At 40.2% G+C, this 27,841-nt stretch overlaps 1 long non-coding RNA gene across 1 annotated transcript in view; it reads right to left on the bottom strand.

The window, feature by feature from the left end:
* Window positions 1-304: 304 nt before the first annotated feature.
* LOC116820798 (uncharacterized) overlaps window positions 305-27,841 on the bottom strand; it is an 80,289-nt gene continuing 52,752 nt past the window's right edge. Inside the window, exons 5-8 of the long non-coding RNA XR_012656260.1 lie at window positions 5,243-5,332; window positions 1,376-1,438; window positions 1,214-1,285; window positions 305-1,129 (exon numbers count right to left, since the gene is read on the bottom strand). This is a non-coding gene — a long non-coding RNA (uncharacterized LOC116820798). The remainder of the gene's footprint in view (window positions 1,130-1,213; window positions 1,286-1,375; window positions 1,439-5,242; window positions 5,333-27,841) is intronic.

Raw genomic sequence — 27,841 nt, 5'->3', positions numbered from 1 at the left:
TAGTAAAAAGCAGACGTCATCAGTGGTAATGCGTGTCACAAGGGAGAGACAAATGAAATAATTTGTCATTCCTCTCCTTTTGGAAGTAATGTCTGTGCAAAAACTCACCAACATACTAGAAGCTGAAGCTAATGGCTTAAAGTGGCTTAGAGAATTACATGATGTTTCAGTGCCCATTCAGCTGATGTTAAAAAATTTAGGTTGATGCCTGAGATTTGTGGGTGAAGCATGAATGGGGCTGGGAAAGTAGTAGTGTGCTTCAATTTTTTTTCCTTTTATTTTTTTTTCCCCTTTATACCCAGAATCAGGGAAGGCAGCATGACCGCTCACAGCTCTATCCCATAATTTATAACGAGCTGAACTTTGTTACCAGCCATACAAGTAATTTCTTTCTGGCTTATCGCAAAACAGTACAAAGAGGCAAGTCCAATAAGGTGTATGTTTTAATGTTTATTAGGTGTTTTAAATAAACTTCACATAGCAATGAATTGTATTATACCAAGATCAAGAATATTATCATCATTCTTTAACTAAGGCTCCCATTTGTAAGAAATTTTGGCATGAGTTTGTCTTGTTTTGCCAAGGACACACACAGCCATCATCTCTCTGCATGTGCAATGTTGCAGTACAGAGATTTTTATTATTATTTTATTTTTTAGAGGCATTTTCAACCATCTCTCCTCTTGTGTTCAGAGTACTCAGGGGTGCATACCAGGAGGCTTTTTCTATACCAGAGTTTTTGTTAATATCTGTAGTAAGTAAGAGTAATGGCAGAATGAGCTCCCTTTATGTTGTAATCAGCTCCAGGAAGGAGTGACTGTTGTCTCAACAATCTGAGTAAAACCAACTTAAAACAAAAAATCCTGAAGATATTTGTCTTTTGATCAGAAAAGTTTCATATATGAAAGACTTTCAATGCTGCTTTCAGAGCTGATATTCCTCTTGACTATGATCACAAAAAGTGGGGCCACAGTTGCATTCATTGTTCAGTGAGCTCGTCCACATAGTTAAACCCACCGACAGCAATGAATGTTGATTGTGACCTTTTTAGTAAAGCTCTGCAAAGAGGAGGGGGTGGGGGGAAGAGATACCTTGTGTGCTGGTTTGGCAGCTGTCTTCACTGAAAGGCCTGAAAGCATGAAGCAAGGAGGATGATGGTTAGCTGGAGGGTACAATCAACGGTCGATGGTTTTCACTTTAATTCCAAACTCACCGACAGCGTTGAATGTTCACTGAAGCAACCACTAAAAACACAACTCCACTGACTTGACAGCATCCTTAAAATCTGAAAGGGGGGGAAAATCATAACTGACACAATGGTTTTAATCATACAGATTATGCAGTTTGTCACTGTTCCCTTAGCACCACCACCCACCTTCCTTGGCCTGTTCTATTAAAATCCTACAGCAAGGAACTGGCAACTCTCCAGGCTTTGATCCTATGAAAAGAAAAGGTCTGTTTCATTTATTGAAAAGCTTTTATTTATCTAGTTTAGAAATCTAGACCAAAATTATCTAGTGTTGTCAGTCAAACCATGGAGTAAAATGTTAATCAAAGTGTGTAATCCTATACTTCTACACAACTGGGTTAAAAGCACAATGAACCTGCAATGTCACTAATAGATTGCCCAGTCCCAATAAAGTGTCTTCTGCTGGCTGAATTCAATCAAACCTGAATCTGTTTTAAGATTGTCGAGTATTGACTGTTTTAAGCAGCATATGTTTCTCAATAAGCTTCTAGGGGAGGATGGGGAAGTAGAACTACTTCATTCTCTTTGTAAATTACCATATATGCTAGTAGTACTATATTAAATCATTGTCGGTTCTAAAAGGAGCATCCTGTTTCTTCAAATGCTTCTATACAACTCATATAGTTAGTCTAATTCACAAAGCCCTTCTACATACCTATCCACCGCACACATCTGCTGAACTTAAGAAGTCAGCTGAAATCCCATTATACTAGTTTAGAGGTAATCAAATTGCAGTCTGATGCCGTGTTAGATATTCTTTAAATGTAAATTGCACCTGGCTCCACCTGTTATGAAAATCTAGCGTGAGAGTAAGAGGTGAACTTATCTGGGTCATTCTAACCAAGAGATTCCTTCTTGGAGTGCACTGAGGTGTGTGTGTGTGGTAGGTTTTTTGTTTATGTTTGTTTTAAGTGTCTTGTCCATATCAAGAATTTGATTATCACATTTCGTGAAGTGCTCCTTCTGATAGAGCTCCAGCAATAATGAAAGTTGTTTGCCTTTCCTCTAAACCTTGCCAGTTCATTTAGACTTTCTCTTCTATCAAAACTGGCTTCTAGAAAAAAGGAAGTGTACATAGTATTGCAATTCATGTGTAACACAACAAAGATTTGTCTTCCTTGACTATTAATTGGAAGGGTTGGGAAGTGGAAAGATATGAATATGAATCAGAGGACAAAGTGAGACTTATCTACCTTGCTTACTATCTGCACTGGCAAGCAGAATTGGCCTGCAGAAGAGAATTACCTTGAAAGGTTCAAGCTCAGCTAGAGAATCTCTCTATCCCACTGTGCAGTAGAACTAGTTATTGTGAAACTGATGATTTGTTGGTTTTCATTAAATGCTGCATCTGAAATCTTGTTTCCAAGTGGAGTTGGTGTGGTATATTCAGCATTTCAGTACATAACCTATTTTCAGTCACTTCAAGTATCAGCTTACTAGTATTTGCATAAATGGGAACCCAAAGCTAAAAGACACCACATATCATGACTATGTGCTATTTCCTTTAGTATGGTAAATAAGGCTCCCTGGCAAGGACTTTTAAGTTACAGCTATTTCTTTTAAGGGATCTGTCCTGCGTGTACTGGAATTGATTGCCCCACTTTTTTTTTTAACATGTAATAGTAAACTAAGATAAATGACTTGCTGTCCTTTATCCAACAGAAAATCATACTGGTGTGCATAGACATGATTGCAGTGGCATAAATTGGGGTCCTCTTTCTTTTGTGGGTTATAGTGTGCTTTGTAGACAGGATGCTTTCCTCCCACCCTGCCCTTTTTTTGGCCTGGGAAATGTATCCCTTGTGATTGTGAAAGCTTCAGAATTCAAAGTAAATGCAGAGTAAACTTATTTTGCCAATACAGCCAAGAACTTGTGATGTATCCACATATAGCAGACCACAATCTTGTGGCTTGATTATCTGCTCACTCACACTGGTTTTATTCCAGTGCAACTCCATTGGCTTCAGTGAAGTTACTCCTGATTTATATCATGAATGAGTGGAGAATCAGGCTTCTGGATTTGATAGGCCTTTGTTCCTATCTGCATGTGTTCAGTGTTGTCCCAGCTAAATGAGTAGAGTTTAGGGTCACTCACATTTTAGCATAAAGATGGAGGATGTTTGTTTTTTATTCTTCATTTTTCTCTTTCTCTGTCACTTAGTTTGTTTAAAAAAAAAAAAAAACTTGCCTGGCTGTTAACCAGCGTCTCTATTTCCAAGGTTCTGTGGCTGGGTTAAATTCTATCTCAAAAACTACAGCTGGCTTTTCATTCTAGTCTTCTAGACTGGAGATAGATGTAAAACCACAGTCTTGCTTTATTTAACTCTATGCTGATAGAAGCAGAGGCTCATGGGAAATCCAGGCACTCATGAGCTGCAGTCCTGATGCCGAAACCTTGAAGTTTATGCAGGGTAATAATGCTTTCCTCTTGTCATCTGGTTTTCATTTAAAAAAAAATAAATTCCCAGCTGGGCAAATATAGCTTAGCTGGCTGTGCTACAAATGCCAGATTTATTTTGTTTTGTTTTAAATCTCCGGGCTTATGAGAACATTCAGATTAGTTGTATGCTTTTTTTTATTTAAGGTTAGTAGGTCATAAATAAACCAAAGCACTTTCCTTGCTATGAGCAATAGGGTCATAGTGTACATGAAATATCACTTTTAAAAAAGTAGGAACCTAACGTGAATTGACAGAAGTACATGAGGAAGTACTTCATTTGTGTCGCTGTAAAGGCCATAGGGATCTGGGCTGTTGAGGTTGTCTTTTTCAGGAATAGATTAGATATCTTGTCTGATGACCTGCACTTAATTTAAGTGACTGCCTTTGCTAGTTCTTCCAGAGGGCAACTGTGTGAAATAGAGCATCTCATCTTCCGTCTCCAGTCGTCTTTTCCTCCTCTTGATGCCTGACCTAAATTTGAAGATATGGGGGATGGGGTGTGTGCGCTGCACAAACAATTACTTTGCTGCTGGGAAAGCTGCATCTCTGCTCTTAATTAATGGGAGTCCACATCTTGACTTTTTTTTTTCTTTGTTCTCAAAAAAGAATGTTTAACTGCATAATATTGGCTAATATCAGCAACTAGATTTCACTGTTCACTACCAATCATGTTTATCAGTTTCCCTATATGGGACAGTTATTTAGGCTCCTTTCTCTATTTGGAAATAGTGACTGCAGCTCTAATTTGAAACTTTCCCCTGCTCTCTTTCTTTGTCCCTCCCCTTCCTTTTTCCCTCCTCCACCCACCCATCTATTGGGGAATACATGATAGATGCCAAGTTAAGTCTGGATCCATGCTGGCTGCATTGAACATCCTTTTGAATCTATTTTGCTGCCCTTACAAGCCGTGAGACTGTTAAGAAAAGCACCAGGTTATACAAATAGTCTGGAATTGGGGATTTCTTGCAAGTACATACAAGTTATAAGAATTGCACTCCTAGCACCCCTCTTTAGGGATACATTTTAAAAAAAATTCTATGCAGCTTCTGCACTGATTGAAAGATTATGTTAATGTAGCTCGGTGGTAAATGCTTTGAGTGGTTTACAGCATCTTTAACTTGCACTGACGACAGTTAATAGCATCCCCTTGATGTTGTTAAATTGTTACTAGAGGGAAAATTATGTCTTGCATATAAATATTCATTTGTCTAGTAGCAAGGGGCAAAAACACATTGTTCTCCATGTGTCAAACTATCACTTGTGCACAGTTATAGGCTACTTCCATAATCTCCCACAGTCAGCAAGCCTTCAGTTACACACTTGGGGACAGGAGGAAAGGTAATGCATTTTCAAACTCTTCAGTTTTGACACTGAAGTGTGAATTCCAGTGGCAGTATCTAAAAATGGTATTAGGATAGATCCTCAGCTAGTATAAATTGGCATAGCTCTATTGGTATCAATCGAGCTAGGCCAGTTCACACCTGAGCATGATTTGTAAGCAGAGTGAGGCATAATTATTGGCTCCTTTTTATTCCCATTTAAAACTAGTTTACCTGTTCTTCTGTTCCATTCTTCATGGTGTTCCTCCATTTAAAAGAAAACCCTCTCAAATGCCGCATCTTCATATTGTATTGACACTGGACCTGAAATAAAGTAACACACACGAAGAATCCCATTAAATAGTGATACTATGCTGTTTTCTCTTAAATGAATTAAATCCACTTGACCATTGTCAACAGAAGCTTTATTTTATTTCTTGGTTGGCTGTACAACATAAGTCAATTATTGAAATGTAACTTAGTGTTATGTTAAAAGTAAAAATTTATGGACAGTGCAAGAAAGGAAGTACTTCTGTAGCAGAAAGGGGGCAGGAAGGAAGCATTCATTTCTGCAGCACACGGGTAAAACATGGCAAAACCTAATACTACTTCACTGTTTATCTGATCTCACAATATTTTTACAAACCCTAATTGAAGTGGATAGAAGTTTTGAGGTGTGTTAGGAGTGCAGAATCAACTCCTAAATATGGACTCAGTGCAGGAGTTACTGGGTGGTGTTTGATGGCTGGTGTACAAAGGAGATCAGATTAGACAGTCATAATGGTCCCATCTGGCCTTAAAGTTTATGAAAACATTTTAATATCATTATTTAGTACTGGAGCAAAAGAATGTTCTAGGGAATACTTTCACCCACCAGTGAAATGCAGCCACCTCTGGGGAAAAGAGTAGCAGCTGTGTAAAATGTCAGAGCAATGCCACTTACCCATCTAACACAGACAAGAAAAATGTTATATTCAATACGAATCATGATAGATTGCTTTGTGTAAATTCTGCCACTTATGGAGCCATTTTTCTAGTGTGTGAGTAAAATATGAAAACTATACTATGCCCCAAATTTATTCCTGGTGTAATGCCACTGCCCATGAAATTAAAGAATAAATGTTGGCATATTAGAAAACCTGCTTTGAAATAAAATAGCTATAGAAATCTTCTTAAAACTTTAACCTACACAGCAAGTTGCTGAATAAATACGTAGTTTCCTCAGTCCAGAAGATTTCATTAATGGCTATTGAAGACGGTTTTTGAGTAAACTTGCTGTCCAAAAATTAACTGTGCTGTTAAAATTAAACACATCAGCTAATATTACACATCTGCAACACAATCTTCCTGAGAAATGGGATGCTGTTTAACCACAATAGTTTAGGACTAGTGCAAGTGTGAGCAGTAGTGATGACCTATTTGCTTAATTCAATATTTGATTACTCTTACAGAAATTATTCAGAGAACTAGAGGCTTTTGGTGAATACTTAACCATGAAACTTTTAGCTTTGGAAACTTGCTAAAATTCTGATAGTGACAAAAATGCAAACTAAGTAAGGTTTCCAAAGTGCATTTACTGTTTATTGAATGTCATTATTTATTGGTTCAATTACATTATCTTAAACATCTGTATTATCAGGTCTGATTATGCCATACTTACATGAATGTGAAAGGATTACAGGATTGGATTTATAGTCTGTTTTTCATTTAAAACCAAGAATTAATGGACAATTTCAAATACTGCCTGCAGTTTCCCAGCCCTCCTGAGTAGAGAATTCTAGCCCATTTTGTTACTGGAACACATTACTATTTATGGAAGATGTACACATTTGTGTTCATAAATCGTATACAAACATCTGTTCTTTAGATCAGTCAGAGTAGTATTGCAACTGCTTTTTATATCAATATCCATGAAGCAAAGCTCACCTACTGACTTCACACTTAACCTCTATTTATTCTAGCAAATATTTCAGCAATCTAACTTTCTAGGCAAGGCAAAACACTGGGAATTGGAAACAGTCTGGCATGGAGTTCTGCGTGGCCCAGGCCCAAAACATGTCAAGTGGAAGCTAAATCAAAGACGTGGTGAAAATTAGAAGCAACATGATAGACTCAGGCTAAAGCACAAGTAGTTCGGCTAGCAATTCTCTGTACTCACTATCACCTTTTGAAAACCATTTATTACCATCTCTCCTGTTTTGATTGCCTCAGACAGACATACTTTCCTTATTTGACACAGATCATAGTCTAGTGGTTTAAAAACCAAAATGATGAGTTTGGAGATCTGTGTTCTCTAGTTCCAACTCTACCACATTATTTGATTTTTGCATACAAGTCATTGAAGCCAATAACTTTAAAGCTGCACTCATAAAATATCTGGTGCACCTGCCCGCTGTGGTTGCACACAAGCAAATATGTGAGGCGGTATTGCCCAATAAATAGGGTACTGGGCTGAGAGTTAGGAGATGAGAGCTCTTTCTATTGCTGGTTCTGCTGTGACCTTGCTCTCTTCAGGGCTCTGTCTCCTTTTCCCTGTCTGTAAAACGGAGGTGGTAATATTAATCTGCTTTTGTAAATCATTTTCAGATCTGTGGATGAAAGGCACTATACAAGTAATTGTTGCTGAAATACTAAAGTGCATGAGTGCATTCCGTGTCTTAGGTGCTAAGGGTTGTTTTTGTTTTTGAGTGCACTCATCTGTAAAATGGGAATATAATATTTCCCCTCCTGACAGGAATGGTATTGTGAGGCGCTATTCATAAATGTTTACAAAGCAACCTGAAGGTGCTTGCATGGTAGTTAGTATAATAGTGCAAAGTATGCATAACTTTATATGAACAATAAGGTATTAACTTTAAAGTCTCTGTAGTAATTGATTTTCAGACTGCAACCCCAATCCTGCATCTATCCAGTACCTAGTGCAGGACTGGGGCTTTATATAAAGCTCAACTAGATGTTTGTTTGCTTGGATCAAGAGGGAGCAGAACAACTGCCTGCATTCTCCAGCATGAACGGATTTTAGAAGAGAGGATGACTTTCTGGTCTAGGTACTGGATTGAGAGATGTGTATTCAATTCCTGCTTCCAACAGATTTCCTTGTCATCTTGAGCAAGTTACTTAATCTCTGTACCTCACTCTCTAGCCATAAAGTGGACATATTATTTGGTTTCTACTGCCCTTGATCTGTCTTGTTTACAAACTCTCTTTACAAAAAAACCAGCCGTGCTCTAATGGGTTTGTTCAACGCCTAGCATAGTAGAACCCTGAAATCGGTTTTGTCATTTAGAAGCTATTTTAATCCATTTTGCATATTACGTGTGTGTTTTGCTGATAGCAGCACTGAGTGACTATAATGGGTATATTTCAGGTTATTCATAGTGTAAGATCAAAATGAATTGCTAATTAAAGAGAAGGACATTTTAGTGTTTCCTCTAGCGATCCTATTTTAAAGCAAAGATGACGGTTCAGATGTGTATGCATGCTCTCGTCACCCTTCAGAGTCTGCTGGAGTAACAATAAAATTTGAACTTGTTCCCCTTTTCTTTCTGATTCACTGTAGCATTGAACCCTTGGAACTACAAAACTCTAATAATCCTAACTCTGCCACTCAGTTACTTTCAACCAAGGTGAGTGTTTTATCCCCACAGAGTCTATTTCCCTGGTCTAAAAGACGGATGACATTTACCTGCCTCACAAAGGTGTAATTGTGATTACAAGTTCAAAGCACTATACAGTCATTAAAATACTATATAAACCCTAAATAGCGTTATTGTGTACAGACATACATACTTTATTTGTATGCTGATAACTTGCAAGTTATATCTAGAGTAGGCACAAGGAATTTTATCCTTCTAGGAAACATGACATTGAACATTGTCTAGGGTCTTAAATAAGGCATCCAATACTAAATGTATGTTTAAGATGGAAATGAGTTCAAGGCACAAATGGCACTCCACTCAGAACTGCTACTTTAAGGTCTTCTTCAGGGCAATAAATCACCGATAACCTTATAGTTTTGGCAGTGAATATACTACAGTGGTTTAATACTCCTTATTTTATTTATTTATTTTTTTTAAACCCCTGTGTACTGACCAAGTTTTAGGTATAATTATTACATTCTTTCCCACATAATACCCTATGTAGCGTCTACTGGTTGTAGCATTCTACTTCACTTTCTGTCCTAAATTATCACTGTTACTATTAATTAACTGCTATAACCAATCTTCAACATCAGAGGCTGAGCATTTCAATGGTGGATGAACTGATCCTATGGCCTGGGCTACACTACGCGTTTAAACCGAATTTAGCAGCATTAAACTGATTTTAACCCTGCACCTGTCCACACAATGAGGCCCTTTATATCAATATAAAAGGCTCTTTAAACCGGTTTCTGTACTCCTCCCCAACAAGAGAAGCAGCGCTGAAATCGGTATTGCCATGTCAGATTAGGGTTAGTGTGGCTGCAAATCGACGGTATTGGCCTCCGGCAGTATCCCACAGTGCACCATTGTGACCGCTCTGGAAAGCAATCTGAACTCGGATGCACTGGCCAGGTAGACAGGAAAAGCCCCGTGAACTTTTGAATTTCATTTCCTGTTTGCCCAGCATGGAGCTCCTGATCAGCACGGGTGGCATGCAGTCCCAAATCCAAAAAGAGCTCCAGCATGGACCGTATGGGAGATACTGGATCTGATCGCTGTATGGGGAGACAAATCTTTCTATCAGAGCTCCGTTACAGAAGACGAAATGACAAAGCATTTGAAAAAAATCTCCAGGCTATGATAGACAGAGGCCACACAGCACAGTGCTGTGTGACAAGCGTAACGGAAAGCCAAAGAATCAAATGGACGCTCATGGAGGGAGGGAGGGGTACTGAGGACTCCAGCTATCCCACAGTCCCCGCAGTCTCTGAAAAGCATTTGCATTCTTGGCTGAGCTCCCAATGCCTGAAGGGTCAAAACATTTGTCCGGGGTGTTCAGGGTATATCTCGTCAATTTACTCCCCTCCCCCCCCTCGTGAAAGAAAAGGGAAAAAAATCGTTTCTTGCCTTTTTTCAATGTCACCGTATGTCTACTGCATGCTGCTGGTAGACACGGTGCTGCAGCACTGAACAGCCAGCATCCCCTTCCTGATGCAGATGGTACAAAATGACTGGAAAACCATCTCATCATCCGTGAGTGCTCCTGGCTGGCCTCGGTGAGGTCGGTCGGGGCGCCTGGGTAAAAATGGGAATGAACTCTCCCGGTCATTCCTGGCAGATGGTACAAACGGCTGGTAACCGTCCTCATCATCATAGCAGCTGGAGCCTGAGCTCCATCAGCCCCCCCCCCCCCCCCCTTTCATGTCTAAAGAAAAGATTCTGTACTGCCTGGACTATCATAGCAGCTGGAGGCTGCCTCCCCCTCATTTTATCTCTGGCTAAAAAGTGGAGTGTTTCTTATTCCTGCATTCTTTATTATTTCATCACACAAATGGGGGACACTGCCACGGTAGCCCAGGAGGGTTGGAGGAGGAGGAAGCAACGGGTGGGGTTGTTGCAGGGGCACCCCCTAGAATGGCATGCAGCTCATCATTTCTGCGGGATCTCTGGGGCTCTGACCGGAGCGGCTGTGCTCTCTGGTTCTCTAGTACACTTGCCCCATATTCTAGGCAGGACTGACTCTATTTTTAGACAAAACATAAAGAAGGGAATGACCCTGGGGAGTCATTCCCATTTTTTGTCCATGCGCCCCCAGCCGACCTCAGCGAGGCCAGCCAGGAGCACCCATGACAGCAGCAGACGGTACAAATGACTGATAACCGTCATCGCCATTTCCAATTTAACGGTGCAAAATGATTGCAGTCATCTCATCGCCAATTTACAATGGCAGACGGTGCAATACGGATGGTAACCATCTCTGCTACCTTGCAAAGGCAAATGAATGCTGCTATGAAGCACTGCAGTACCACGTCTGTCAGCAGCATCCAGTACACATACGGTGACAGTGACAAGGCAAAACAGGCTCCATGGTTGCCATGCTATGGTATCTGCCAGAGCAATCCAGGGAAAAGGGGTGCGAAAAGATTGTTTGCTGTTGCTTTCACGGGGGAAGAACTGAGGATGACATTTACCCAGAGTCACCTGCGACACTGTTTGTTTTTGCATTGGGATCTCAACCTAGAATTTCAATGGGCGGGGGAAACTGCGGGAACTGTGGGATACCTACGGGATAGCTACCCACAGTGCAATGCTCCGGAAATCGACGCTAGCCTCGGTACATGGATGCACACCGCCGAATTAATGTGCTTAGTGTGGCTGCATGCACTCGACTTTATACAATCTCTTTTTTACAAAACCAGTTTATGTAAAATCGGAATAATCCCATAGTGTAGACATACCCTATGTGTATATGGGGTGAAATTCTACTCATGAGATGTGGCCTTGTAAGGGAGATGGAGTGGCACTGGCTAAGCCTTTACTATTGGGCTGCCCACCAGCACCAACAGAACTAGTTAGGTGGAACTCAGATTGAAAGGGGTTGGTGTAAATGCTCAGTTCACCTTACTGCTGCTCTGAAAATGAGAGCTAGTGACTGTGCCAACCTCTGGATGCACACTAGACAACTGAACACTGTCTCACACCCACAGCTGACGCATCATGTCCCCCTCCCCCACACTTCGGATTGTGAAGTGCTGTGGGTTGCAGTACAAAGGCTCCTGTCTTGAATGTTAGTAGGACTTCTCTAATGCAATTGTATGGCATACTGGTTTGAGGATACAGAGAAGCTCCGTAGGCTGTCTTCACCTCAATCACCACTCTAATGCTCATCACAAGGGAGGATTTGGCCTAGAGTTAAGACTTCTAGCAGTCTTTGAAGATGGAAAGTTGTTGGTGGTGGTTGTTCTCAAGTACAAACAGCATTCTGGGCATTAAATATATTGACACATTGACTTGCTAGTATGTCCGTTGCTCTCAGACGTAATGGCTATAGATGGCTTACTGATGGCTAAGAAGATGTGAACTGAACAGTTCAGCTGACCAACAATAACTATTGAGAAGCTAAATATGTGTAGCCCACTTTCAATTCTTGTACCTTAATTGGCTGCTGATGTTCAGGCAACTGGAGAGTAACCTATTCCCTATACATCAAGTATTAAGATGCTCAGCCTTCCTAAGAAGGTGCGCTGGGTTCTCCTAACAGCTTTCTCAACAACCCCATTTCTAGAACAATGTCAAGAATGACCTTGGGGAAAGGTGTGGTGGTCCTACAATCCCAAGGAAAGAGAGCTTTCTTCTGTTAGACCCTAATAGAACAAACTTCTGTGTCTCTAGAATTTGGGAGGGTGGTAGAATTTCCATGAATCATTGGCTGTGCACTGAGACCAGTAGTAACTGGAGCAGGCCATTAAGTACCATTTGACAATCACAAATAATCCTTTAGTGTATTCTTAGGCAGGTGTTTATTTCTGCAGACCTATAGCCTTAAAAGCCCACCTATCCTGCAGGGAGGGAGAGAGGGACTCTGTAGAACCCTGCAGGGCAGGCAATTTCTCTCGGAACAGAAACAATATTAATGCTACAGGAGTGTATATTTATCATATCAGTATCTGTATTTTCCAATGCAACATGAGATTTACCAAGAAATCAAGGGTCTTAATCTGGCTCCTTTTTGTATACAGGTGAAACCCAGCCCTGCTCCCATTGTATTTCTGCACAAGGAGTAGTTCATATTTCCTGTTTTGAAGCATGTGGGGAGAGAGTTAGCACCACCAATGCCACCATACACTCCACAAGCACTGCAGTGGAAAGAACTCATGTTGTGCCATTTTCAAAGTTACAGTGCTTGCTGCTCCAGTGCCTCCAGAGGTTTTCTGCGGGCAGATCATTTCCATCCACTGCTGCCGAAGTCCCTGTCTGCCACCCTCAAATATGGCAATAGTTTCTAGATCTACAGTTTAATCCTAAGCAAGGAGTACATCACACAGTCTAGTATGGAGGCTAGCAAGCACAGAACTGATGATCAATGAAAAAGTTGCTACTAATGTGAGATTGCCCACTTGGGAGGAAAATGTTGCAATGATGCCCTAGACTTGCTCACAGGAGACAAAACAAGATGAGATTTTTTTTCAGTAGAGGTTCTCTCAGTAGATCTGTTTTTCAAGTATCACTTCTCAGACTTTTACCACCGCTTCTGGAATGCAGATACTATATGTGATGACTCCAATCTGTTCCATAAGGTGTCTTAACAGAGACTCATGGACCATTACCTTTCCCCACTGGCAGTCATGCGAACTACCTCATGCATTGCGTAACATCTGTGGGTATTTACAGAAATTATTTACACATGGAAAAGGAATTTGGGGTGGACGGATTAATGACCTAAAGCTAATCTTCTCCTAAATAAACTGCCAATTTTTCAAAAGTGCTGAGCACCCAGCTACACCCATTCAAAACAAACATGCTAATTATGGGCTCAATTCTGCTGAGCTTGACATAAATTGTGTGCTCAACAGCTGAGAGGAACAGACCCAATATTAATATGTTTAATGTAGCCAGGGCCACTCTACATTGGCACTTGCTCCAGTAGCTTCAACCATCTGAAATGGACCAGCAACCTGTTCGTACGGTGGCTTATTGTTAGTCTCCTTTTACTGCTTGAACTATGTTTTTATGTGCACGAGCAGGTATATATTGTGCAATGTATCTGTGACTAAAGAAAATTAGTTACCCACAGAAGGGTAAAATAGTAGATCAAAGGCTACAAACACCTTCTCAACTTTTATGCAAGATAATAATTCTTATAATCTAAGGCTTTGTCTTCTCTGCCTACTTAGTGTCCTGCTTCCTGTCACCAGTTAGTGTGGCTGCCCCTTTTTGGAGCACTTTATGGTCCAATAAGCACTGTCACCTCTTGCTTTCTATTGACAAAACTAAACAAGACCCCTAATTGGTTTGCCTTTCCAATAGGAAAATGTGAGTTGGAAATGATTGTTGAAGTACAACCTGTGCTGAGTAGGATAACTGGGGAGTTGCGAAGAGACATGAGGTGTGGTGGGTTTGTTGTTGTTTGGTTGGGTGTGTGTGTGTGTGGTTGTTTTTTTTTTTTTTTTTTTTTTTTTTGTCAAGTCTCCTTTTCTTTATCCTTCAGCTCCTCACTCCTCCCAGCACCTCTAGTTCTTTCCTTTTGCTTTCTCCTCTCCCACTTGCCTAAAGTCCTGAGACTGAATTTGGGTCCTTAGAGCAGCTCACAAGCCTTGTCCTTGTCCTTTTAAATCTTAGCTTAAATGCTGCACAGCTGCTTCTCCAGCCCAGCAGCAGTGCTGCTTTACCTTGCAAGCCAGCCACTGCAGTGGTAGCTTGAATCCTGACTAACATCCCATTTAGGGAACTTGACTGGGAGCTGGTTTAAGACCCAAATTCACACCTCCCTTGCCAATCTTCTGAGAAATGGAAAGAGCGTGGTGGAGACACAAGCGTGATTTTCATTATTTGCATCCTAATAGTGCAGAGAGGCCCAAACAGAGATCAGAGCCCTATTATGCCAGGCACTGTACAAACACCTAATGAGGGACTACCTCTGCCCCTAAATAGACAAGACAGGGTAGAAAGGTAAACCAAAGGAACAAAGAGGTGAAGTAACACTTTGCAGACAAAATCTGTAATTTAAAAAGAACCCCCTGAGGCTGTTAGGTCAAATGGATAGAACAGAAGTGGTGAAAGATTGTTAAATCGTGTGTGTGTGTAAGTAAAACATACATATAAGCTTTAAACCATTCAATGGCAGGAGAGAATTCTTCTCTTCCTCTTGGTAACTTATGGATCAGATGGTACACAGCTGTGACCTACAGAAGGACCAATTAGCTAATCAAAATATGCCTGGATGCCTGGACACCTGGGCCTATATTTTACAAATTCAACAATGAGTTTGGGTGCCTAACTTGTGATTCTTTGAAGGGGCCTGGTTTTCAGAGAATGGGTATCCAGTCCTCTCCAAAAATCAGACCCTTTAAAGGTGTCTCCGGTTGGGTACCCAAACTTGCTAGTCACTGTTAGATGAGACTTTGTCTTCAGTATCCACAACTATTGTCTAGTATGTTTTGTAGATGATTTTTGTCTGGCTTTTGCATAAAACCCTCTTTGGAGTAAGAACTTTCCTTGATTGTCTGCATCTCTTGTATACCTCCCTATCTTCATCGATAGTAATAAGTGAGGATTCTGTACTCCACGGATTTAGCATTTTGTATAGGTAAACAAGTGAAACTGATACTTTTTGTATCTTATTCAAAGATTTAGGTGAATTTCCCCTCTGTGCAGCAGGCCAATACAAGGTCCATGTACACCACTTAAGTCCTGTGCAAACCCTTGGTTGAAGGCTTAGTGTAGAGACGTTATCCTGACTCTACATACTGGGTGACTTTCATTCTTGGTTAATGTGATCCAGGTGCTAAAAAACCCTGGGTGAAAAGTGTTAAGTTAAAAGCACAAGTCAGCTAGGTACATAGATATTGCAAAGTTAAATCTGTAATGGGTTCCCACAGAAGATTTGCTTTGTTTAAAGAGTTCCATAACCCTGCTGATTTATGGCATCTTTTCCAGGAGTACACTACTTGCAGAGAACTCAATCTAAACATTTTCTGTCACACTGGAAGATTATTACACTTGAGTAACTAATTAGCCACAAGCAGCTAACCACTGCTGTTTAGGACAAAAGACATGGCCAAGAAAGCTTTTATTTCTGTTGTGGAAAATGACCTTAGGGGCTTGGCAGGGGCCAGAAAGGAGACACAACTTTCCTGCTTTCTTTTAATACAACTCGAATACTTTTTTTGTTTTTAATTAAAGCTGATAACTAATAGGCAGTGTACCTAAAGGTTAGAGCACTAGACCGTGTCTCTGAAGACTCAAATTCTATTACTGGCTCTGCTTTAGAGCTGCTGGACAGATTATGCTCCCTGACCATACCTCAGTTTCCTCTTTGATAAAGTGGGGTTAACAGTTATCTGTTTAACAAAACACTTGGAGATCTATGGCTGAAAAGTTCTTGTTTAATGGTATTACTGTATGTTGGGAGAGTTGTGTTCTGTGGGAGGGAATGGGGAAAGCATTTCCAAACCTGGGCCAGATGATTTTGAGATTTATAGTTTTCTGAATATACCTGTAAATTTATTTCTTAATATACCTGATTTAAGATGAGATTCTGGCCTCACTGAAATCAGTGGGTGACTTGCCACATACTGCAATGAGACCAGGATTTCACCCTAAAATTTTTTTAGGCAATCTCAGGAAAATATCAAGTGTAAAACAAATTCTGAAATAACGACATCATGCATTAGTGTTGTCACTTCCTACTCCTATTCACTTGGCTTGCAGCAGAGTTATCACTTTTCCATTATCCCATGTTCCCAGTGGCAGTGTCCCCCTTCTTCCCGCCCTCCACAAATATTTGGGTAGAGAAAAGGAGAATATTTCATTACTGTGAATTTACAGGAGAGAACAGATGTCCTGGTACCTTTTTTTGCTTTTTACTTTTTTGCTCACTTGGCAAGGTTAGGAAATGTAATTAATGCATGTAAAATGTTTGAGAACCTTTGGTACCATGGAAGTGCCAAATATTATTGTATTGGTGGGAGTCATAGCTTCATTGCTGCTTAGCAAAACAAGAGATGAGGGGCAAGGAGAGTTTAAGCAGATACTGTCTCATTCAACACCTGTCACTTCTCTTCCTCTTTCCTCTTGTCTCCTCTTTTACCCTTCCTGCAACTGCTCTCTCAGCCCCTACTTGTGCTACCTTCAAAATATGTTGAAGCCTCACAGGTCTGTGCTGCCCACTTGTAGCAGAGCTGTTTTAGAACAACTGGGGGTGGGGGATGAGACTGGGGCCTGATCATGCAGCTGATGGACAAGACGGGGGCCACTGAGTCTTGACAGTATCGGATTCAGTCCTTCCTGGTTTTATCAGATTATCTGCATAGTGTATGTGGATATGGTCTCTACAGCATGTAGTCTGACGTGTAGTAGTATTGAGATCTTGCTGTTTTTCCTCAGTTGTGGCTGTATAATACTACCTGTTTCACTGGTAGGTGGAATTACAATGAAGAGTAACATCCTGAGGAAATTTTTGTGAGGTCAGGTTTTATATACATGTCAGACGATATAATTTCACGAAAAAGAAACATGGTCCCAATATGGCAGAGCTGTCTCAGAGAGGACCTTCCTGTAGCAAATTGGCACTATAATGTCATCTGTCCATTCAAACCAGCCTTCTCTTAGCATCTGTCTTAGAGAAATGGAGCAAACTACTTCAAACTGGGCACACTTCCATTATAACAGATGACATAAATGTAGGCATCCAGGAGACTGTGTTAGGCAGCACTGAAATTGGGAATATCTAAAATATGGGAGCTGGTCAGAAAAAGGGGATGGGGTGGGGGGGATTCAGTGAAAGCTCTTGTTACCCATGGAAATTTTGTACTGTTGAAATTTTAAGATAGGCATCATTTGCAAAATTGAAATGTCGATCCAGATACAATTTTTGAACTCTCCTTGTTTGGATTGTTCAAATTCGTGCCTATCTCTAGCCATAAGATGTGGAATGTTCAGCTGTCCATAAAATGTTGCCTGACAGCTAACTGAGCATGAATTGTCTCTGTTCTGAAGACGTGCTCGATGGCCCTCTGTTGATTTGCATGCTCAGAAGAGGTGGATCCATCACCTGGGAAAAAAACCCCTTTACTGTCAAGGGAACAGTGAATATGAGACTATCGTTTTTCTTTTAAAGGAACACCTCACCCTCCCACCCACTCCCGGAATATCTCCCTATGTGATTTTAAGAATACTTGTTGTTCTCCTCCTCCCTACAAACAGCTACTAAAATATGAAATCATGAAATACAAGGGTTGATTTGGGGTTAGGAATGTTGCACAATGCCCCTAAGTGAGACACCTTCAACAATGCAGATCAAACCCAGGGAACCTCCTGATGTAGCAGCATGAGTTTCTCTGGCCTGAGCCAAAAGACCCAGCCCTCTAGGGCAAAGCTGTGGTGGGTGAGGTGTATAAGTTGGAGTGTTCTTTCTTGTTAAGATAATTAACTTTCTTGAATATGATTCAATATTACGTTAGTTGTGCCCAGTGGTATCAGAACATTGCAACTCTCTCTTAGAGGATAAAGGGAAGACATGAACGTCCATTGACCAAATGAATGAGGTGAACATTCAAATGGGTATTCTGTGGTTTTGAGAAGCTATAGTAAGAGTTGAGTTGTGCTCTGTACATCCTATTAATGAAGGCAAAAGGTGTAGAGAGAGCACTTCTGATATTTAGCTGACTATTGTAGAGTAACAGACATTTGTAAAATATGAGTGAAAGGGGTGTGAATCAAAGATAAGGTACTGTAGTTTGCTGTAACTGTCACCTGGCGCATACCTCCAGATTTTTCCAGTAAGAACATCAGATCAAACATTTGAGCAATGGCTTCCATTTCTGCATCTGCAAATTGTATGTCTGTAATCATTATTTTATAAAAAGCATTGAATTTTTCAAACTACTGTAAAGCACAAATGAGCTCCTATTATGTCAACTTTTTAAAATGTCTTATAGATTCCACCTCCACTTTCAGCAGCAGCAACAATAACAAAACTATTGTGGTGGTCTCTTTTGATATGTCTGAGAGACTCCAAGCTTCAGTTTGGAATTCTCTGAATCTAAAACTTTTTTGTTTTAAGTGAAATGGTGGTAAATGAACCTGTTATTAGTGTCTACTTTTTGTCTCTGGACTGTTGCTAGAATCTTAAGGGTTCTGAACAAATACAAATAATGAAAACCTGTTTAGTTTTGTCAGTTGATTTAAAAAAAAAAAATCCCCCATAGCAAAGTCAACGAGAGCTATGCTTTTAAACAAATTTTATCTCATAAAATTAACAAAAACAACTCTGTTCAATATATTTAGATTTGTCATATACTTAGTTATAAACTTTGAAGAAAATGACATGAAATTGCTGTTATGTAATATCTTCCCTGGTAATCCGCATTAATTAGGTGGGAGTCAGTTGCCTTAAAACAGGATCAGGAGGAGACATTGCTTTCTTTGTCCCTACAATACATTACATGTAGTGTCCTATGGATTCTGCCACTGATGAATTTTGTAGCAAATTCCACCCTTATTATAGGGTGGATTTTTATTTTTATTTTTTTTTAAAAAGGCTTTTTTCTTTTGTTTGGTTTATAGTTGGTTCCCAATATCAAAGTTATCTTTGAACCAATGTCTTTGAGTTTGCACACAATCTGAAACAAGGGGTCTGAAAAACATGAAAGTGAATGGCCTTATTCCTCTCAAATGACTGTTTACTCTGGAACCTAAAGATGTAAATTTTAAAATGTCAGCATTAACTATTTTACTGCTGATCTTTCAGCCTAAACATCCAGGTGATGTATTACTCCAACCCTTCCAAACTGCCTATCCAGGTACCAAAAGCCCCACCAAAGTACTCAGCTATCACAAGGTAAAACTTCCATCCCTCCTTTTCTCCCCAGCTTTACTGATGCAATTATCCTTCTGGAATACTGAAAACTTAAAATATGGAACAGCAGAACATAATGGCAAAATAAGTAATGCAAGGGGCTAATGCACAGATTTATCATTTCCACTTTTAATTACAAGCCTTCGTTTTAAAAATTTTTAAATCAAGTTGACATGCTAGAATGTCACAGATTCAAGGGACCTTGCCAAAGATTTGATGCCCAGCATGCTAGGGAGGACGAGGCCTTGACTGGAATGCATTTTCTTCTGTCATTCAATTTTACAGATTATTTATTTAAAAGTAATTTGGAATTGCGGGGGGGGGGGGAAAACAATTTTAAAATTACTTCTATGGAAACCTGAGCAGGCTACATTAACTTGGTTTAAAATTTGTTCCACAGATTTACTTCTGCCAAGAACTTTTCTGTCAAACTTGGCGATCTGCTGACTTAACATTAGCTGAGGGTCTGGCCCAATGATTCCACAGAAGAGGTAGAATTTTGAGTAGGGAATATACTTCAGTATCCCTTCTTACCATTTTTCAGTCTTAAACTCTGCTTGAAAATAAAAGTTTCAATCCCATCTCCAGACTAATGACCTAAAGTGGATGATGATGATCAGGGCCTGATTCTCAGGTAGTGTAAATTGACGTCAATGGAGCTATGGTGACTTCACACCAACTGAGGACTGGCCCTGAATTTTTCTAGCTATTTCAGACACATTATATGACATCTCACAATAAGCAGGATAGTATTTCTGTGGACTACCTCTGTGGACAGGAGACCTTATTCGTCCCCCTCCCCTTAATCTTATTAAATTAGTTATGATGTAAATAATATTTTGTCAAGCAGGACAACAGCGGTCATCTTAACAATCTAGTTATGACTTTTTTTTCTTGCTGTTTTTCCATATGGTTTCTTTATCTGTGTGTTGAAGTGACAGCTCTCAGGTGACATGGACAAGAACCAAGCCAAGTAATTGGCCCTAAGGGGTTTGTATTGTCTCCAGCTGGGCAGTCCTCCAGGGAGAGGTTCAGCAAGGAAACCAGAGCCACAAAGTCTGCCTCTGTAAGAAAGTGTGTTAGCTGCAGTTGATAACTTGACGGGTCCATTGTATGCAGCTGCCTGTTTCTAGATGTGTGATTATAGGGGCTGAAAATGTAAGCCTCTGTTGAGCATGCAAGTATCTTTTTTGCTCAGCATAACCTACTTAAGTATTCTAAGTCCGTCTCACTTCAGTCTAAGGAATAAATATCAGTAAATAGAACTGGTATATAAGGAATAGTAGACTTCTTTATTTCTACTAGCAAATAGTTAAATAAGTTTGTGAGGTAATGCTTTTTTTCTTTTTATCTAGTAAAACAATGTAAAACCAACTTTCTTACCAATTTTTTACTCCAAGATTCACAGATTAGGTTCAGTGTTAGAGGTGAGCAACCATCAATCTTAGAGGCAGAGTTTGTACTTGTTCCAGGTGTAAGATGAGTGTCTAATCAGAAAACAAGCTATAAAAATATGTAATAGATACACTGTTGATCTTATTTAACTGGCTTTGAAAACTCTGGTTTGAGATCACTACAAGAATGAACTTTATTGGACACAATGGGAGAAGGAGGGGTGACATTGGATATCCTACTTTTTGTGTGGTACACTTTTTTGACTACATATCAGATGAGGGGCAGCTGATAAACTATTATATGACATGATTTTCACCTGACTAAAACTGTCCAGATGCTACCAAATGTTGCTGCTAGAACTCCTGCATCTGATTGGGTCCCTCTTACCCCCATCACACTCCCAATACTAAGCCATGCACTTTCTCTCCGGGGAGGAACCATGGAGAAGCACCAAGGGATGACAACTGTGTTCTCAAATGGACAGAAGTCTGGTGACAAACTACAGGAATATCTTGGACTGTAACAAGGAGCCAAGAAGGCAAAATGTTAACTCTAGGTGCCACCCCACTTGAAAATGTTGCAGACATATATTGCCTTTCAAGGCTCTCTATACCCCAGAAATAAATATTCCATTTTTTTTTGTTTTGCTTTGTGTTACTTTGTGATGAATACCCATTTGCATCCTGATTCAATTTAGCTTTGGCTGTTGTTCCTTATAGAATTCTAATCTCCATTACGTTGGTTTTGTTATATCTGGTTTAAAGAACCAATCAAACAAAACAAAAAAAAATCCAGCCTGTTCTGGATTGGGCAGACAATTGACAGCATCTGTAAGACACAAATAGACAACCACCTCTATGGATTTGGCTAGATCACTGAAGGTGATTACAAATGCATCCTTCTGATTCTCATCTCAGATACAGGTTCCCAGAGTCACAAAACATGAGACATTTGATACCATTTTCTCTGCACATGACAAGGGCAGTAAAATCTGTTAAAATTTGCAGCTTTGAAAAGCAGGTCTTCAAAAGAGTTTTTTATGTGAGATAAGCATGATGATATACAGATTGTTAATTCATGGTTGCTCTGTAGGGAACCTCTGCAGTGAATTGTCTGATTTTAAAGTAATTATTGGAATTAATGCAGAAATTATCTCTAGTGTCTGTTGAAAATATTTTAATCTTCATTGCCATAGATTTCATGCGCTAAAATTATGCAATATTCTGAAAGCACAGCTGCAGTAGACTTGCTCTAACTTTGTCCTTCCTCTCCAGTTCCCTGCACATTCTGGTTGATAGTGAACAAATAAGCAGCCCCCAGAGCTGACATACTGCTTTTTGCCTTTTGCTGTCACTTTGACTCCCATCAGGGAGCTCTGAAACCCGCAGTTTGCTATTTGACTGTGCAAGGAAGTTACTAACATTTGTTCTTCAGGATGTTTATAAAATTAAGGGATTGCAAGTTTAGGACACTTCCTTCTATATGTAAGTGCAGAGAGAAGCCATCCAGGAGCCTTTAATGTGGGTTTATGGTTTCTTTGATCCAGTAAAGTGATGCAAGGCAAATGATTGCACCCGTAAATTGGAGTATATTGACTGATCTGAACTAAAGGGATGTTCTAGAGAATCATGCAACCCCATACAAAAAAGTCCACAGTAAACATTTGGGACTTGTATCCTTCCTTGAATGCCAGCAAACATGACCTTCACCAGACCAATGGAGGGAAGCAAATTGTAATTATATGGCCTCCAGCTCCTAAGTAGTCAAATCTAGGGATTTTTTTTTTTTTTTTTTTTTATCAGAAGCTTCTCAGCTAGCACAATAGTTGTGATGGTTTATAGGGAAAGAGATGTTCTAGAAGGCAGCTACAGTCACACTAGCTTTGGGGTAGGATTTTCAGAAGTGCCCAGTGTTGGCCTAAGTAGCTTTTCCCAAAGTCAATGGGAGTTTTACTGCTGACTTCAGAGAGAGCACACTAATGTCAGTCCTGGGCATTCTTGAAAATCCCACCCTTATAGACCAAAATCAGCATTTACACTAAGTGCACCTGGCAGTAACTCAGTGCAGATTCAGATTTCACTCTTTGGGGGCAGGTACTATTCATTTTATATTTGAAAATGCTTAGCATGTCATGTGCTATTGGAAACTGGCTTATACCAGGGATAAATTTGACCCATTATAATCCGTTTCAGTGTGTATGTCACTAGACTGCTCATGTGAAGTACACAGCAACCTTCAGTTCCTTTCATGTGCCCAAACTGATGGGCAACACTCCATTTGGATTATGGAGAACTACGATCTGGGATGGAGGGGGATAAACAAAGCTAAATCCTGCTGGTCCTTACTCACCTGAGTAATCTCTCTTGTATTCAGTGGACTAGCGTAGGTGAAGTCTTGCAGGATCAGGCCCCGAAAGAACAATTCTCTGGCTTTAAAACAGCTGAATTTTAGAGAAAGCAGTTCCTGTGTTTATATCTGATGTTAGGTCCTTCCTCTGCAAAGAAACCATCAGAGGAAGTGATTTAAAATGCAGGCTTCGAAGGGTAGGGATGCAAGCTCTGCCACTGACTTGGTGTGACCCTGGGTTCATGTTACTTAACTTCTCCTTTAGTTTTTGTCATGTATATTTGAGGAAGGAGTTTGGGGGTGGGGGTGCCTTAGGGTATTTCCCAACCACAAAGCAATGTTGAAGCTGAATTAATTAGTCCAGTTAGAATGTGCTATTAAAGTATGAAGTATTTAACGGGTATTTGCTATTGCAAATAAGTTGACAAAGGCAAAGACCATTATATGCCTCCCAGAAAATATTGTGCTTCCATTTATTTGAAACCTATTACTGTATCTAAGATGCAAAGATCCTAAATACCAAAAGGGAAAAAAATACTTGATCTAGCTTAATTTAATTAAAAGAAACTTTGTACTTTCTTTTATCTAGCTCCCTAACTGCCTCTCACATCCTAGTTTAAATAATCATAAAAGATCTTTAGTCTGACCCTGCATTTTGTTTATATCAATGGATTTTTTGGATATCAAGGAGTCTTGCCTGTGCAGTGAATGAAGTATTAGGGCCCTTTGTTAGAAACTTTAGTGAGATCTAAAGATAGCTGTCTTTTATAGCTATTCTCTGGCAGAGAGAGAGAAAGAGAGAGAGTGTGATTGATGAGGACAAGTACAGTATATGAAAGAACAGTTAAAACACAGACAACTGACATTATAATGCAGTGTTTCATCAGATGATGTGGTGTTTTGACTACTTGGCTGCTGCAGGACTATAATTTAATGGCATTAAATGGGACAAAATAGCTATAGCATGGAGAAGAGACAAGGAAATCTTTGGGTCTTACTTAAAATGCAAATAAAATAGCCCCTTTGAACTTGTGGAGCCAAAGTTGTCCAAAGACACTACTTTTCATACAGAATAGAGGTGTGGTGGTGGTTTCTTTCCCCTACTGTAGACTTTTTCTGATTAGGGTGCTTGGCTTGTGTCATTGCAAGGCTTTACAGCAAAGGGAAGCAGGTTATATTAGTTATCCATGTCTAGTTTTGACATTCAGTTCACAACAGTGAATTCTGTACTATGTCATGACTGTGTGTTCTTTGTACTGTTGGCTTTTGAAGCTTCTTATACTTAATGAAAGTAGCACACAAAGCTAATTTTTACAAGCAGCATTGATGTTCAGCTGTAACAGAGTTGCACATAACTTGTTGCATTCCTGATGCATCTCATTTGGTCTCACAAGCTGTTGTATACACTGTCTCTGGTTTTCAGAGGTTTCTATTTTTTTTTTTAATTCCATGCTATTAAATTATAACTAGGAGATGTTTTGTTCAGTGATTTAAGCTAGGTAGCTGCTCCATGGAAGCCAGACATTAATGCACCTTAGTGTAATGTATGCTGTAATGTTCGCCAAATTAGTGATTCTTTCAGGAATAGGCCTGATCATAGAAACCTCATGAAGTGCGTGTATAGTAGGTTGCAAACTGTTTGTTTTTCAAATATGTATTTCAAAAGGGAAAATAGCTTACTGTGTAAATTAAGCTTGTTTAAAGTATTCCAGATTTCTAGTGGGGGATTTTTGACAGATGCTCTATTTCTTTGTACTGTGTAAACCAAACAAAGAATACAGCCTTTGTAAGTTGCAGTTACTCATACCACTTTTCATATGCATTGGCTCATTGTATATAACTTGATTGCCATACAATAAATATTTTCTGCCACTACTTGCCTCCCTCCCCATGGTGAAGTTTATGCACTCTTACACAAAATATTCATGCCGAGCATGACTTAAGACCTACTTTTGTTCTATGGAAAACCAAAGCAAAACTGTTGTGAATAACGCAGTTCTCCAAAACCACTCATCTAGTAAACTGGAGAAAGCCCCAAACCTTGATCGTCAGTGTGTGTGCATGTGCTCTTCCCTTCATTGCATAAACCAGGTTAAAAACTCATTGTTATTTTATGTTGAATGATGCAAAATTTTGTAGAACAAACAGAAGTCAAGGGACACTTTTATATATGTGAAGAAGTCCTGTGTTTTCAGCTAGTATCCAGAAATTGTGGCCTAACCTTTGCTGCTTGTGTTTTGTTTTGGTTTGTGTTTGTGTTTGTGTTTTTTTTTTTTTTGGGGGGGGGGGATCAAATCCTGCCTCCTTGAAAATATTTGAGGTGACTTTATGGAAAAAGATATGGTGTCCTTTTTTTCCCCCTTCTCCATTTTCCTGGATGTAAGTTTTACTCCTGCAGGTTTTACAATGGGCATGAGATCAATCTATAGTAGGAATAGAACAACTCTGGAATCTAAATATTGAAAAGGATATCCCAAAGAGGAGGGAGAGAAGTTGTTAGCATCAGCAGTGATAAGACTATTATTAACATATACCAACTAAAATATCAATTAAATAGCAAGGCAGAACATTGTGATGGGTTCCTCCTCCTATATCTGGGCTGCAGGTGGATTAACTTCTGAGAGACTGTGAGGACTGGAAAGTGAACAAGGTGTTTGGTGCTACTTATTGCTAGCTTAGGGGAATAGCATTGCTGAGTAAGCACTCTGGCAGGGCTAAAGGGATTCATGGCTTCCAACTGATGTCCCATCTCCTTTTTATACCCTCAGTACAATACTGTAACAATCAAATCAATTGGGGGAAAGAAAGCAGGTCTGAAGGAGGCAAAAGAATCCCTGGGAATCTTTCAAGTACACAGCTTGACAAATTAACCACGAAGCTAATCTAGTGATGTTAGAAAATTTGTCTTTTCTATAAGATCTGATTTTGATATTTGTTTATGTTGAGTAGTACATTTCAATACAACCATTCCAGGAGTCATCAGATGGAAGCAGGACCAAAGAATTCTGGGAGGGGCTGCTGGTGAGGAAGTGGACGGTGAAGCATGTGACTAGAGAACAGGCAGAGGAAAAGACGGGCCAGCGACGGAGAAATAGACTCAGGAACAGGTTTGCTGGGTTGAAAATGAAAGATGGAGCACAGCAGGTGCTCGCTGAAGGAGAGAGGGCGAGAAAAAAGAGACGAGCAGCTAGTCCTGCAGAAGGAGGGAGAGTCAATGGAGGCAACGCCAAGTATGAGCCCAGGAGGATTGCAAGGGCAAATACGAACCGAGAGACTTGCGGCAGCGGGTGCAGGGGATAGACGGAGAATCACACTGTCGCAGGAAAAGGCAAGTCTACGTGATTGGAGACTCCTTACTGAGAAGAATAGACAGCCTGTAACTAGAGCTGATCGAGACAACAGAGGTGTGTTGTCTGCCGGGTGCTAAGATACAGGATGTGGACCTGAGGCTGAAAAGGATCTAGCGGGAGCGGAAAGAATCCGTTGATTGTCCTTCATGTGGAACGAGTGATACGGTAGTTACTCGCTGGACTGTAGCAAGGAGGACATGCCAGACTGGGGAAGACGCTCAAGGAAATCGAGGCTCGGGTGATCTTCAGTGGGATTCTGCCAGTTCCTAGAGCAGGCGACAAAGGAGTGACAAGATTATGATGATTAACAGATGGCTAGAACAGTGTGCTATAAGGAGGGCTTTGGGATGTACGGTCATTGGGAAGTATTTACGGACAGACGACTGTTCTCTCGGGATGGACTTCATCTAAGTAAGGAGGGAAATAGACTCTAGGATGGAGGCTCGCCGACCTCATTAAGAGAGCTTTAAACTAGGAAGTTGGGGGAGATGGTTGGAGATGTCAGGAGATCTCCACGCCAGAATTTAACCTGGAGAGGGAAGTAAACAAAATGAGAGGGGATACGCTTGTGGACCAAAGAATTGACCCAAGGAGAAAAGCGAGTAGAAACTAGACTAACAGTGATGCGGGTGGTAGAAGGTTGTGCACAACAGGTAAAGAATGTCACTGACGCCAAAAATTAAAATGTCTGTACACTAATGCGAGGAGCCTAGGTAAAAAGATGGAGGAACTGGAGCAGCTACTGGCAGAAGTAAACCGGATATTTTAGTAGAAACAGAAACCTGGTGGAATATACTCATGACTGGGTACAGAATTGAAGCTATGTGCTGTTTAGAAAAGACAGAAGAAAGCAAAGGTGTGGAGTAGCATTGTACATCAATGATGAGATTAACTGTAATGAAATAAGAAGTGATGGAATGGATAAGACAGAGTCTGCTGGGCAAAAATCATACTGGGTAAAAAGCTACTAGACCTCCCCTGAGAGAGTCGTTGGTGTGCTACAGACCGCCGGATCTGATTTGGATATGGATAGAAACCTTTAAGTCTTTAACAAAGTAAACACTAAAGAGGACATGTGTGATCCACGAGAACTTTCAATTCCCAATATAGACTGGAGAACAGTGCTTGCAAGAATAATAGGTCAGATTTTTCTGGATGTGATAGCGGATGGATTTCTTCATCAAGTAGTTGAAGTACCACAAGAGGGATCCAATTTAGATTGTTTGGATGAGCATGAGACTCA

This window comes from Chelonoidis abingdonii, chromosome 7, assembly GCF_003597395.2.
Source record: "Chelonoidis abingdonii isolate Lonesome George chromosome 7, CheloAbing_2.0, whole genome shotgun sequence".
NCBI lineage: Eukaryota > Metazoa > Chordata > Testudines > Testudinidae > Chelonoidis > Chelonoidis abingdonii.
Note: the sequence above shows the minus strand (reverse complement) of the source record. Positions and strands in the feature narration are given on the sequence as shown.